At 45.7% G+C, this 13,152-nt stretch overlaps 1 protein-coding gene across 6 annotated transcripts in view; it reads left to right on the top strand.

Moving 5' to 3' along the window:
• Positions 1-13,152, top strand: part of RNF182 (ring finger protein 182) — a 54,646-nt gene that overhangs the window by 27,937 nt on the left and 13,557 nt on the right. The window contains exon 1 of one of the 6 annotated variants that reach the window (XM_029053232.2): positions 9,170-9,188. The exons of the other annotated variants lie outside the window; for them this stretch is intronic. The gene's annotated coding sequence lies outside the window, so the exon portion shown is untranslated. Of the gene's footprint in view, positions 1-9,169; positions 9,189-13,152 lie in introns of those variants that run through there. 6 annotated transcript variants of the gene reach the window in all.

The following is a 13,152-nucleotide window of genomic DNA, read 5'->3' as shown; positions in this document are numbered from 1 at the left end:
GCCCCCGTCCCTGCCATTCCCTTCCTTCCTTCCTCCCTGGCTCCTTTCTGTCCCTCCATTCCTCTGTTTCCTAGAGAAGGAGCGTGGTATAGTAGATTAGAGCACAGACCTGGGAGTCAGAAGGTCAAGGATTTTAATCCCAGCTCTGCCACTTGCCTACTGTGTGACCTTGGGCGAGTCACTTTATTTCTCTGTGCCTCGGTTACCTCATCTGAAAAATGGGGAGCTCCATGAGGGACAGGAACTGTGTCCAAGCCGATTTGCTGGTATCCACCCCAGCACTTAATATGTTACCTGACACATAGTAAGCGCTTAACAAATACCACAGTTATTATTATTACATTCTCCATCTCAAAACTTCCCTGTCCCCTTTCTCACTGTCTCTTTTTAACCTCTCGTTTTCTACCTTTTTTGTTCTCCTCTTGCCAATATACATCCCTGGCTCTCTTCCTTTCTGTCTTTCCTGACTCTTCAGCCCTACTGACTGCCCCATCCCCTTTAAGTAATCCCCAAGTCTGGCCACCATACTCTCAGGTTCCTGCCAAGTGATGGAACTGCGGCAGCACAAATTTGGCAAGTCAGCGCAGAAGAAGAGAGAGCTAAAATGCCCTGGGAGTGGTGGCTAGCAGGAGACAGAAGTCCAATTTTGTCTTAAAAGACTCCAAAGAAGAAGGCTTGTTTTTGACATTGCAGTCCCCGCATGGTGGCTGTTTGGGGCATCCAAGTCAGATAACCCCGGGTTAGCCTCCTCTCCCTCTTTCTGGACTTTCCCCAGCTTTATTTTCGGGGGAGATGAGGACACAGATCGCTAGCACGGACAAGCAGCGTAAACCAGTGGAAAGATCAGAGGCCTGCGAGTCGGAGAACCTAGGTTCTAAACCCGGCTGCCCCAGATGCTTGCTGGATGTCCTTGGGCGTTTCACTCAATTTCTCTGTGCCTCAGTTACCTCATTTTAAAATGGGTATTAAATCCTGCTCTCTCCAGTTTAGACTGGGCATCCCATGTGGGACAGGGACTCTAGTCAACCTGATTACTTTGCATCTACCCAGTGCTTAGAACAGTGCTTGACACGTGGGTAACAAATAGCGTCGTCGTCATCATCATCATCATCATCATCCCACCTCCAAGCCACTGCTCTTGTAAAATGCATTCCTGAAAAATGCAATCAATGGTATGTATTAAGTGTTTACTGAGTGCAGAGCATTGTACTAAGCACTTGGGAGAGTACAGTGTAACAGAGGTGAGAGATAGGATCCCTGCCCACCAGGATCTAGAGGAAGAGTTTATATCTATCACAGACCCCGTCTCCTCAAGATACCTTCCCAGATTATGCAGATTGTATAATTCAGAAATTGGTGCATCTATGTTCATGGGGTTTATACTCTTCTGTCTTTTGTATTATAAGCCTCGTCCCAGCAGACTTAGTCCTGCTATCGTGTTTATTTTTCTTCGCGGCAGCAGCTTGGCCTAGTGGAAAGAGGACAGGACTGGGGGGTCATGGGATCTAATCCTGATCATAACGTTGGTATTTGTTCAGCGCTTACTATGTGCAGAGCACTGTTCTAAGCGCTGGGGTAGATACAGGGTCATCAGGTTGTCCCACGTGAAGCTCACAGTTAATCCCCATATTACAGGTGAGGTAACTGAGGCACAGAGAAGTTGACTTGCCCACAGTCCCACAGCTGACAAGTGGCAGAGCCGGGAGTCGAACCCATGACCCCTGACTCCAAAGCCCAGGCTCTTTCCACTGAGCCACGCTGATTCTGCCACATACCTGCCGTGTGACCTTGGGCGAGTCGTTCAACACCTCTCTGCCTCAGTTTTCACATCTGCAAAATGGAGGTTGAATTCCCGTTCTCCCTCCTACCCAGCCTGTGAACCCCATGAGGGACAGAGACGGTGTCAGATCAGATTGTCTCGTACCTGCCCCAGTGCTTAGCATAGTGCTTGATGCATAGTAAGCCACAAATATTATTCTTGTAAGATCCTAAAGATTGTCCTGTTCTCTTGTACCTCCTTACACCTTGCACCCACTGGGGCTCTGTAAACATGTGTTGACTGACATTTCATTTCCTTTCCATTCACACTGGAATATGGGGGATGAGGAGAATGGAAAAAAACTTTACCGCTGATGTGGTTTTACTGGACCAAAATAAATCTCCTGGGAATTCCAAGATGTTTTATCTAGACCTACTGCAAATTCAGTGTGGCCCCTAGGGACTCACTTTTGTTTGATCTTGTGTCTGTATCTCCAGCAGAACAGAAGAGGGTTATAGATTTAGCCCTTAAGGGCGAGTGGCAAAGTTATCAAAGCAGGAGATTCCATTCCCTTTAAAAATGTCTCTGAGAGCATTGCTCTTGGAAGTCCAGTATGTATAAAAATACGTTTGCAAAAAATGTCTGCAAACCCCTCAGTGAACAGACAAATGGGGAAGTAGAGTGGAGGGTTCCACGGGAAGAGCTAGGACTTGAAAGTCAGAGGACCTGGATTCTCATCCCAGCTCTGCCACTTGTCTGCGGTGTGAGTTTGAGCATCACTTAATTTCTCTGTGCCACAGTTACCTTCTCTGTAAAACCGGGATTAAATCCTCCCTCCAGTTTAGACTGTGAGTCCCATGAGGGACAGGGACTCTGTCTGACCTGATTATCTCTTACCTATCCCAGCACTCAGTACAGTGCCTGGCACAGAGTAAGTGCTTAACAATTAAAAGAATAAAATAAATCATTAAGATCCGTGGTGTGACTTTAGCGGGTGCACCATGTGCTTGGCCTTGGGAATTACAGCCAGGAGTTCACATTCATTCAAAAATATGGGGGTAGGTGAACACTTTAAGACTATTAAAGGGTGAGAAGGCCTGATAATAATTGTGACATTTAAGAGCTTAGTATACACCGAGCACTAAAGTGGATACGAGATAATCCGGTCGGACCAGTCCCTGTCTTACGTGGGGCTCACAGTCTAACTGGGATGGAGAACAGGGATTTCATCCCCATTTTACAGAGGAGGAAACTGAGGCCTAGAGAAGTTAAGTGACTTGCCCAAGGTCTCCTAGCAATCAAGTGACAGAACTGGAGTTAGAACCCAGGTCTCCTGCCTCGCAGGACAAATTATGGAACCCACCCCTGCTCCTTCTGATCGGGTCCTACCTGCCTTCCTGGGGCAAGTGACAGTCTCATTTCCCCAATTCCTCTCATAGGCATGGTTATCCCTATATGCTTCCAGGCAGCTCAGAGAGAGTTTTGTGGGCACGGTGCCCCCGGCTCAAGTTCGTTGTGGGCAAGGAATGTATCTGTTTACTATTATATTGTACTCTGCAAACACTTAGTACAGTGCTCTGCAGACAGTAAGCGCTCAATAAATACAACTGAATGAATGAAGTCCGACGCAGTGAGGGGCAAGGGGCATTGATCCTTTGGTAGCCCTGCTCAGTTTAAGGGTCAGCTCCGGTTCCCGGGCATCATCTCGTGGGAAGTTAGACCATTTTATTCACCCCAAGTCTTTCCTCTACGATGCGCCTCAGATAAAAGGAAAATCAGCTATCCACAATCAGATAAAAATAAAATTCAAGGAACTGATTGAACACGTGTATCTCTTTCCTTAATCTAGCTAAGTATTGCCTTTCCTCTGTTAGTTGATAGATTAACGATGTCCTGTAAATATTTTGAAGATGATCCACAATTGGATATTTAAAGGAGGTTGAGGGGGGAGAGGGATGGTTGGATAGTGGATTTTAATACGCCACCGTGGATAGTGGGCACCCATTTGTAATTAGCTAAGAGGTTCCTGGGATCCTGTGCTCAGAGAAGGTCTCAGAACTCCATGGAATCAACTGCTGGATGGTACCCAAATTACGCTCATTCCATTCTGCTCCTTTCACTCTTCCTCCCCACCAAGCCACTCAGTAAAAGCCTAGCTGTGGAGAACCCAACACTTTGCAGGCTGTCGTAGGACTGGACCTGATTTTTAATGGACCTTTATGTTTAATGATTTCTTGACTCAGTAACAACGAAAAGAAGTCCAGTTCTAACCATCTTATCTTGGATCTCTTCCCCTCCCCCACCCCCCCAACCAGGACCCTCTGTACTTTCCCGCAAGCTTCTTGGGGCTCACGTTCCTCTTGTCCTTTCCTCTCTTCTCTCAGAGCTCCCCAGGTACCGTTCTCAGCATCTCAGGGTGTCTTTTCTCCCCGTTTAGGGGCAGGAACCTCGCCTGTGGACTGAACCTCCAGGGAATCCTAACCCTAATGCTGATTGTCTATACCTCTCTGTGCCATTTTCCTGGTCACAGTGTCCCTCTTGACTGTAAACTCGTTATGGGCAGGAAATGTGTCTGTAATATTTTTATACTGTACTATTCCAAGCACAGTGCCCTGCACACAGAGCTTAATAAATACGATTGACTGACTGCTCTCCCGGGCACTCGGCTTGCAACCTCTCACTTCAAGGTGGCCGAGGGTCTTCCTCTCCAAATACCTGGCCTTAAACTCGTCTCTAGACTGTAAGTTCATTGTGGGCCAGGAAAGTGTCTGTTTATTGTTTTATTGTTCTCTCCCTTGGGCTTAGTATAGTGCTCTGCACACAGTCAGCACTCAATAAAAAACGACCAAATGAATGAATACTTCGTCCCTAATCTTTGTCTCTGATTGCCTTGGCTAAATATTCACACTTCCCTCAGCCAGGGAGCACCAAGGAGTGACTCTCTTGACTTCCTCCTCCCTCTCCTGATTGGAACTGGCCATCACAGCTCCAGACAACAAAAAGGCCTCAGCCCAGTTTGTTTAGATAAAAGAAAGAGCTTCTTGAAGGTGAGAGTTATCTCATTTTTGAGTGGCTTTAAGACCAAGTTTGATGGTCATATGATGAATGATTTAAGAACAGCCCCGTCTTCTAAACATTTTATCATCATTATTGTTATTAATATTATTGTCCTATTTAAGTGCTTACTATGTATCAAGCTCTGGTCTAAGTGCTGGGGTAGGTAGAAATAAATCAGGTCGGTCCCTGTCCCACATGGGATTCACAGTCTAAGTAGGAGGGGGAATAGACACCCCCTTTTTACAGATGAAGAAATGGAAGCACAGAGAAGCAGGGTGGGCTGGTGAATAGATCATGGGCCTGGACATCAGAAGGACCTGGGTTCTAATCCCAACAACACTACATGGGAAGCTCTGCACATAGTAAGCGCTTAACAAATACCAACATTATTACTTGTCTGCTGTGTGACTTCTGGCAAGTCGCTTAACTTCTCTGGGCCTGTGACCTCATCTGTAAATGGGATTAAGACTGTGAGCCCCTGTGGAACATGAACTGGGTCCAACCTGATTAAGCTTGTAAGGTTGTACCTAGTGCTTAGTATAGTAAGCATTCATTCATTCAATAGTATTTATTGAGCACTTACTATATGCAGAGCACTGTACTAAGCGCTTGGAATGTACAAATCGGCAACAGATAGAGACAGTCCCTGTCCTTTGACGGGCTAACGGTCTAATCGGGGGAGACGGGCAGACAAGAACGATGGCAATAAATAGAGTCAAGGGGAAGAACATCTCATAAAAACAATGGCAAATAAATAGAATCAGGGTGATGTACATCTCATTAAACAAAATAAATAGGGTGATGAAGATATATACAGTTGAGCAGATGAGTACAGTGCTGAGGGGGTGGGACGGGAGAGGGGAAGGAGGAGAGGGAAAGGGGGGAGAAGAGGGTTTAGCTGCGGAGAGGTGAAGGGGGTGGGTAGAGGGAGCAGAGGGAGAAAGGGGGGAGCTCAGTCTGGGAAGGCCTTTTAGAGGAGGTGAGCTTAAGTAGGGATTGAAGAGGGGAAGAGAATTAGATTGTCGGAGGTGAGGAAGGAGGGCGTTCCAGGACCGCGGGAGGACGTGACCCGGGGGTCGACGGCGGGATAGGCGAGACCGAGGGACGGCGAGGAGGTGGGCGGCGGAGGAGCGGAGCGTGCGGGGTGGGCGGTAGAAAGAGAGAAGGGAGGAGAGGTAGGAAGGGGCGAGGTGATGGAGAGCCTCGAAGCCTAGAGTGAGGAGTTTCTGTTTTGAGCGGAGGTCGATAGGCCACCACTGGAGGTTTTTAAGAAGGGGAGTGACACGCCCAGAGCGTTTCTGCGGGAAGATGAGCCGGGCGGCGGAGTGAAGAATAGACTGGAGCGGGGCGAGAGAGGAGGAAGGGAGATCAGAGAGAAGGCTGACACAGTAGTCTAGCCGGGATATTACGAGAGCACTAAACCAATATCACAAAAAAGTGAAATTAAGTGACTTGCCCAAGGTCAGACAGCAGGAAACCGGCAGAACCCTAATCAGCGCCCCGATCGTCTGACTCCCAGGCTCTTTCCACAAGGCCATGCTGCTTCTAGTCGATCCTACAACAAGGTGGTGGTGTGGCTTTTTTTCGGGGACTTTTGCTCGATTCCGTACCTTTCTTCAGGTTTGAAAAAGCAGTGACGTTTTACGGGAGAATTGTAGATTATATTTACCAAGCTTCTACTGATCCCTTAGTAGCTCCTCGGGGCTTGACAGAACGTTGGAGTGGAGCGAGTCTAAAGTTTCATTCACATATTCTCTATTGGATTTGCAAATCCCGGAGACTTGATAAACTGCCAGCAGAACCACCGCAAGTCACGCGTTCATAAACAGAAGATGTTTCCACAGAAAACCTGTCAGAACATTTACACATTCCCATGATATTTCAGCAGGGGTGGCACATTAGGTGTGTGGGATTCCGCGATATAATGTCAATGAAACTGTTGAGAGAGCTTCCAAATCTGTTAATGGTTTGATAATAGTGTGGGTAGAAAAGGTTACACAGCATAGCTGCCGATTACGTGCAGAGGCTGCTTTGCAAAAACGTTGAAGCTTTTATGTAACGGCTCTACGGGTGTGGGATCTTTAAAGCAGGATTCCTTAGAGCAGAAGCTATTTAAAATGGGTCACCCCCAAAGTTTGTCAAGTTCGTGCCACAGGTTTCAAAATAGCAGATTTGAAAATGTTGCTTTACTCCATACCACCTCTCACCTCTTCTTAACTGGATCACAGAAAGGACAAAAATCTTCAGAAAGGTGTCTTCTTCAGGAATTAGACCCGCAATTAAAAAATGTTAAGTGATGAAAGATGTTCCGGAGATGGATGCATCCATAAATATGACTTTTATCATTTTTGACTCCTATTAATTAAAATGGGTGGTATGTAATAAAATAGGGCCTGATTTTATAGAGGGATTGGCAGTCTCATCTTTGAGGTCACGCTGTCCCAGTGATGGAGAGAGACTGCCAAAGCAAAATTACAGTGGCGGAATTTCCTAAAGCGATGGTAAATGAAGGTTCCTCCGATTTTCCACTCTGTGCTGCTTCAAAAAGCGAAGGCCTTTCATCCCTCTTAACCTTTTTACTTTGCTGCAGAGCTATTATGTGTTGTCAATACATTTATATAAAATTGCAGCCAGGTTGCTGTCTCTGTGCGCTGCCAAGACTGAAGATTGGCTGACGACAATAAAAAAGACCCTTGAGCCGGCCATTAGGCTGCCGTGACATGACCCACTGGGGAGCCGACCCTGAGGACTGGGTGGGGTGTTGTGTGTGTGTGTATGGTGGGGAGACAAGACTTCCCCAGCGCTGGTGTATCCCCTGCCCACTGTAGATATGGCAAGATATGGCCTTTATGTCCTGTGTTTTCATATAAAATTCCCAGCCTTCCTGTAACCCGGAAGCGACGTTCCTGTTAACAGAGACATTGGAAACTGCAGTTACAGGCCAGGTCCTCCCCGAAATCTAGATTCTGCAGATTCCTGCACAAGCATGACGTCACTACATCGCGTGATGTACCTAGCGTACGTCTGTCACTTCCGGGTCGGCCAAGGCGCGTGTGAGTGCTGTCGGTGTCCTCCTTGGGGACAACCAGAGTGGCCTAGTGGAAAGAGCACAGACCTGGGAGTCAGAGGAACTGGGTTCTAATCCCAGTTCCAGCACTTGTATGGTCTGTGACCTTGGGCAAGTCTCCTCGCTTCTCTGGGCCTCAGTTGCCTCATCTGTAAACTGAGGACTAAAAACATGAGCCCCATGTGGGACACGGACTACGTCCAACCCGATTACCTTGTATCTACCTCAGGGTTTAGTTCAGTACCTGGCACATAGTAAGCGCTTAACAAATACCATAAAACAAAAGACAGTAGTCACCACCTGCTTGGTTCTCAGCTTCCACACCATGTCAGCACCCTGCTGTGAACACTTAGGCCATCTAGGGGGTCCTTCATATAAAAAACTTCACAATATGCGGCATCCTCTAGGCTGTAAGCTCGTTGTGGGCAGGGAATATATCTATTTATTGCTATACTGTATTCTCCCAAGCACTTAGTACAGTGCTTTGTACACAGTAAGCACACAATAAGTAGGATTGAATGAATCTATGAATAAATGAATCCCTCCCCATCTATTCTCTCATTGCCTTCCTTGGCTCAGCGGTAACCCAGCTACCAGGGCAAGAGCGGGAAAGTGGCACTTCCCAAATGCCTTCTACCAGAATCCCCGTTACCCTCACCCAGCTTCTCAGTCCCGAACCCAGCGTGACCTAGGGAAGAAGAGCCCCGGCACCGGGATTCAGAGGATCTGGGTTCAAATGCCGGCTCAGCCATTTGCCTACTGTGTGGCCTTGGGCAAGTCACTTCACTTCTCCGTGCCTCTGTTTCATCATCTGTAAACTGGGGGTGAGATACCTGTTGTCTTTTATCTTTCCCAGTGCGTAGTACGGGGTTTGGCACGTAGTAAGCGCTTCACAAATTCCATTATTATTATTTATCCTTTGTTCTCTAGAGGAGCCTCAATCGTCAACATTTGTCCTCGTTATAATGTATATTAATGGAGATATCCTGTAGCCTCATTACTTTTTGCAATTAGATGAGTCAAAGCCCAAGAGATCTCTTCGCAAGTAGTATGGTATCGTCGGCCTGAAATGGGCCACTCTCCTGGGGTAGACCAGACAACTCTGTTAAGTACCGTGCTAGTGTGATTGAATTGGAGAAATTTATAGTGCAATTCAGCCTTTCATTTCAGTAATGTGTCCCTGGAACACGCTTTGTTTTTTCCAAGAAAACGCCATCGATATTAAGAACTTTGATCTTTTCTTTCCAGTATAATCTTTATTTTTGTTCTTACAGAAGACACCTGTTTAACCCAGTGGCACAAAAGGTAGTAATTACTTTATAAGTCTCCCTTTTTTGTCAATTTATAGGATCTCCAATATTTAGGGCCCTCCCTTATTTGTGGATGATAAGAAGAACACAATACTTGAAGTTAGTAGCTCTATTAATATCTAGCTCTTTCTCTAGTGAATTTTACTACGAAGTAGCCCAGGAAATTTCCTCTTTGAGTAATGTCTTATTTTTCCAGGGATTCCCTGCGCCTTCTATCTATTTTCAAAAGGATACTGCAGCCTGGTAAATCGTTTTTAATTACCACTGTGGTCAGGGAACGGGTCTACCGACTCTGTTACATTATACTCTCCCAAGTGCTCTGTACACAGTAAGCACTCCAAAAATGTCATTGATTAGTTGATTAAATGTGTAAGAATTGGCTAAGGCCTAGCCCATAGTTGCCAGTGACCTCCCACCTCCTCTGGTCGCTAGAGGAATCAGAGTCCTCGAATCAAGACCTGGTAGGTAATTAAGAACTGGTTTTCAAATATTTATTCTCTCCTGTCACAAGAAGAAAGCCTATGCACCGTTTGCTATAGACTAATGATCTTAAATATTGTAGTTCTTTTGATTAAAGGGAGGCATTCACATTTAATAGGCATTAGTTTGTGAAAATCCCTCTTGAAAACAAATTTGCTGACTATATTAATTACGGTCAGTTGTTAAGGTGTTCATTTAAACCTGACTTTCACCACAGTGGGGAAGTTTTAAGAGTTGGCGATAATCCACTAGTCCCTCATCTTTATATGTAGTTTTCCTCGGAACTTCACTGTCAGTAGTGTCTTCAGATACACTTGTCAATGTGATATGGCTGAAAAGACCACTGTGTGATCTACAGTTCCGGCCATATTGGGCACACAAATATGTTGTCTCTTCTCTTTCTGCATTGTATGTTGTTTTAATCTTTGTTAAGCACTTACTATATGTCAAGCAATGTTCTAAGTAACGGGGTAAATATGAATTAGGTTGGACTGCGAAACAGGGTTCGCAGTCTACAAAGGAAGAAAAACAGGTATTTCACCCCCATTTTACAGTTGAGGAAACTGAGGGCCAGAGAAGTTTAGCGATTTGCCCAAGGTCTCACAATGGGCAAACATCAGAGTTGAAATTAGAACCCAGGTCCTCTGACTTGCAGGCCTGTGTTCTTTCCACTAGGTCCCATTGCTTCTTATTATCGTTGTGTTGTATTTAGTGCTTGTTTTGTCTGGTACTGTTTTGTCTTTTGCCTCCTTGTCTCTCTTTCCACGTGAAGCTTTTGCTCAGAAAACACTCCATTTCTGATGGCAGTGCTGCACCTTGTTCTCTCCTCAGCAACTGACTCCCAAATTTCAGCTAGGATGCAGCACTGTCTGAGGCTTTGTTTAATCACTTCTATGAGTTAATCAATCATTGGTATTTATTGAACGCTTACTAGGTACAGAGCACTGTACTAAGCTCTTGGGGGAGTACAGTACTACAGAATTAGAAGACATTTTCCCTGCCTATAGCTTAGCTTAGAGAAGCAGCATGGCTTAGTGGAAAGAGCACGGGCTTGGGAGTCAGAGGTCATGGGTTCTAATTCCGGCCCCACCACTTGTCAGCTATGTAACCTTGGACAAGTCACTTCACTTCTCAGTCCCTCAGTTCCCTCATCTGTAAAATGGGGATTAAGTCTGTGAACCCCACATGGGACAACCTGAATTTCTCATATCTTCCCCAGCACTTAGAGCAGTGCTTGGAACCTAGTAAGTGCTTAGCAAATACCATTATTATTATTATTATTAACCCCACTCCAAGCCTGTATAAGACCACTCAATCAGTCTGAATCGATCAGTGGTATTTATTGAGCACTTTCGGCATGCCTAGCACCATATTAGGCACTTGGGAGAGAACAATATAGTAGAACTGGTAAATTTGTTCACATTCCTTCACCCACAAGGAGCTCACAGCTGCTGGGCCGGCCAACTCCCCGTGCTTCCCACACCCTTTCAGATAATCACATACCAAATGGCTACCGGTTGCCGTTAGCTCCTTGCCCTTGAGCAAGTCACTGCGTTTCTTTGTACCTCAGTTCCCGCATCTACAAAATGGGAATTCAGTATCAGTTCTCCCTTCTACTTAGAATGTGAGCCCCAAGTGGGACCTGACTGACTTGTACCTATCCCAGCCCTTGGTACAGTCCTTGGCACATAGTGAGCGCATAGTAATAGCTCAATAAGTACGAATGACCGAATTAACTAATACCAGCATTATTATTATTATAATTCTGCTTCCATTACCAGCGGCCCTCCGTGGCCTAGACCGGCCCCGGCAGACTCTCAGTCTGGACAACTGGGAAAATAGTTCATTCAGTTCCCTCCCCACACCGAGAAGTTCAAGGAGGCTCTAGCCCCAGTTAAGCAATATTCCCAGGGGTCTCTCCAAAATCATGAACCATCCCTGAGTCTTCAAGACTTTTCTAAGTATGCCTGAAATCTATTCTCCAGGGAGATCAAGATTCTGGAGAAATGACTCTTAGAGTCCTCGAGAGTAATAACACCCACTATGGAAATTACTTGCATAATGGTAAGGAAATCATCGGGTGGTTGAGGGTTTCACGAGAGCCCTTTAGTGGCAGAATCAGAGTCTGTTTTAGCATCTGGGGAAAAAAATACAATATTTGCTAAGCGCTTACTATGTGTTAGGCACTGTACTAAGTGCTGGGGTGGATTCAGGCTAATCAGGTTGGACACAGTCCATGTCCCACATGGGGCTCACAGTCTTCATCCCCATTTTACCGACGAGGGAAATGGGGCCCAAAGAAGTGAAATGAGTTGCATGAGGTCATACAGAATTCATGCATTCAACTGTATTTATTAAGTGTTTACTGGGTGCAAAGCACTGTACTTGGCACTTGAGAGAGTACAATATAACAACAGACACATTCTCTGCCCACAATGAACTCTCAGCAGACAAATAGGGGAGCTGGGCTTAAGGTCCCAGGTCCTTCTGACTCCCGGGCCCGTGCTCTATCCTCTATAGCCTTGGTCCATCCTGTTGGACAATCTTGGAGAATCTCCCCAAAATCTAGAGCTGAGCTGAGTGTAATAACTGCATTCGCCAAGTTCTGCTGCGGCACAGAGATCTAGGCAGAGTCCATTTTTTTATATAAAGATCTCATTTAGTAGGTGACATTTGAGTTTGAGGACCCGAGCCTGGATTTCAACTTGATATTGTATAGTAATTCCACTGCTTCAAATACAGGAGGTTCTCAAAAATGTGTTATTAAATATAAAAGCCTCTTATTACTCAAACATCCAAACTCGCCATTAAGAAGCGTTATGTCTAAGCTGTTGGACTTCTGTTCTCTAGGCTTTCCAAGGAAAACCATACAGCAGCAGGATTGAATTGCTCACCTCCTTATTCTGAAAAATGTATTTATAATAAATCAATCAGTGGCATTTCCTGAGCACTTACTGTGTGCAGAGCACTGTACCAAGCACTTGGGAGAGATGCGGCATGGATAGAGCACAGGCCTGGGAGTCAGATGGTCATGGGTTCTAATCCTGGCTCTGCCACTTAACTGCTGTGTGACCTTGGGCAAGTCGCTTTGCTTCTCTGTGACTCAGTTACCTCATCTGTAAAATGGGGATTGAGAATGTGAGCCCCACGTGGGACAGGGACTGTTTCCAAGCCAATTTGCTCATATCCACCCTAGCTCTTAGTACAGGGCCTGGCATGTAGTAAGAGCTTTACAAATACCATAATTATGATAATTATTACAATATAACAGAGTTGATGGGCATGTTCCCCACCCACCATGAAATTACAGGCTTGAGGGGGGAGACAGACATTAATATAATTATATAGTATAATTTATAGAAGTCAGAATTAACTTTTCAGCACTTCTGCGGTTCTATTCTATTATAGTATATTTCCAGCCTCTTAAACTTCATAATGTGTCAGTGTAAGTTCCTTGTAGCGTAGCAGCGTGGCTCAGT

The sequence above is a fragment of the Ornithorhynchus anatinus genome, chromosome X2 (assembly GCF_004115215.2).
Source record: "Ornithorhynchus anatinus isolate Pmale09 chromosome X2, mOrnAna1.pri.v4, whole genome shotgun sequence".
Taxonomy (NCBI): Eukaryota; Metazoa; Chordata; class Mammalia; order Monotremata; family Ornithorhynchidae; genus Ornithorhynchus; species Ornithorhynchus anatinus.
This window is presented reverse-complemented; position numbering and strand designations above follow the sequence as displayed.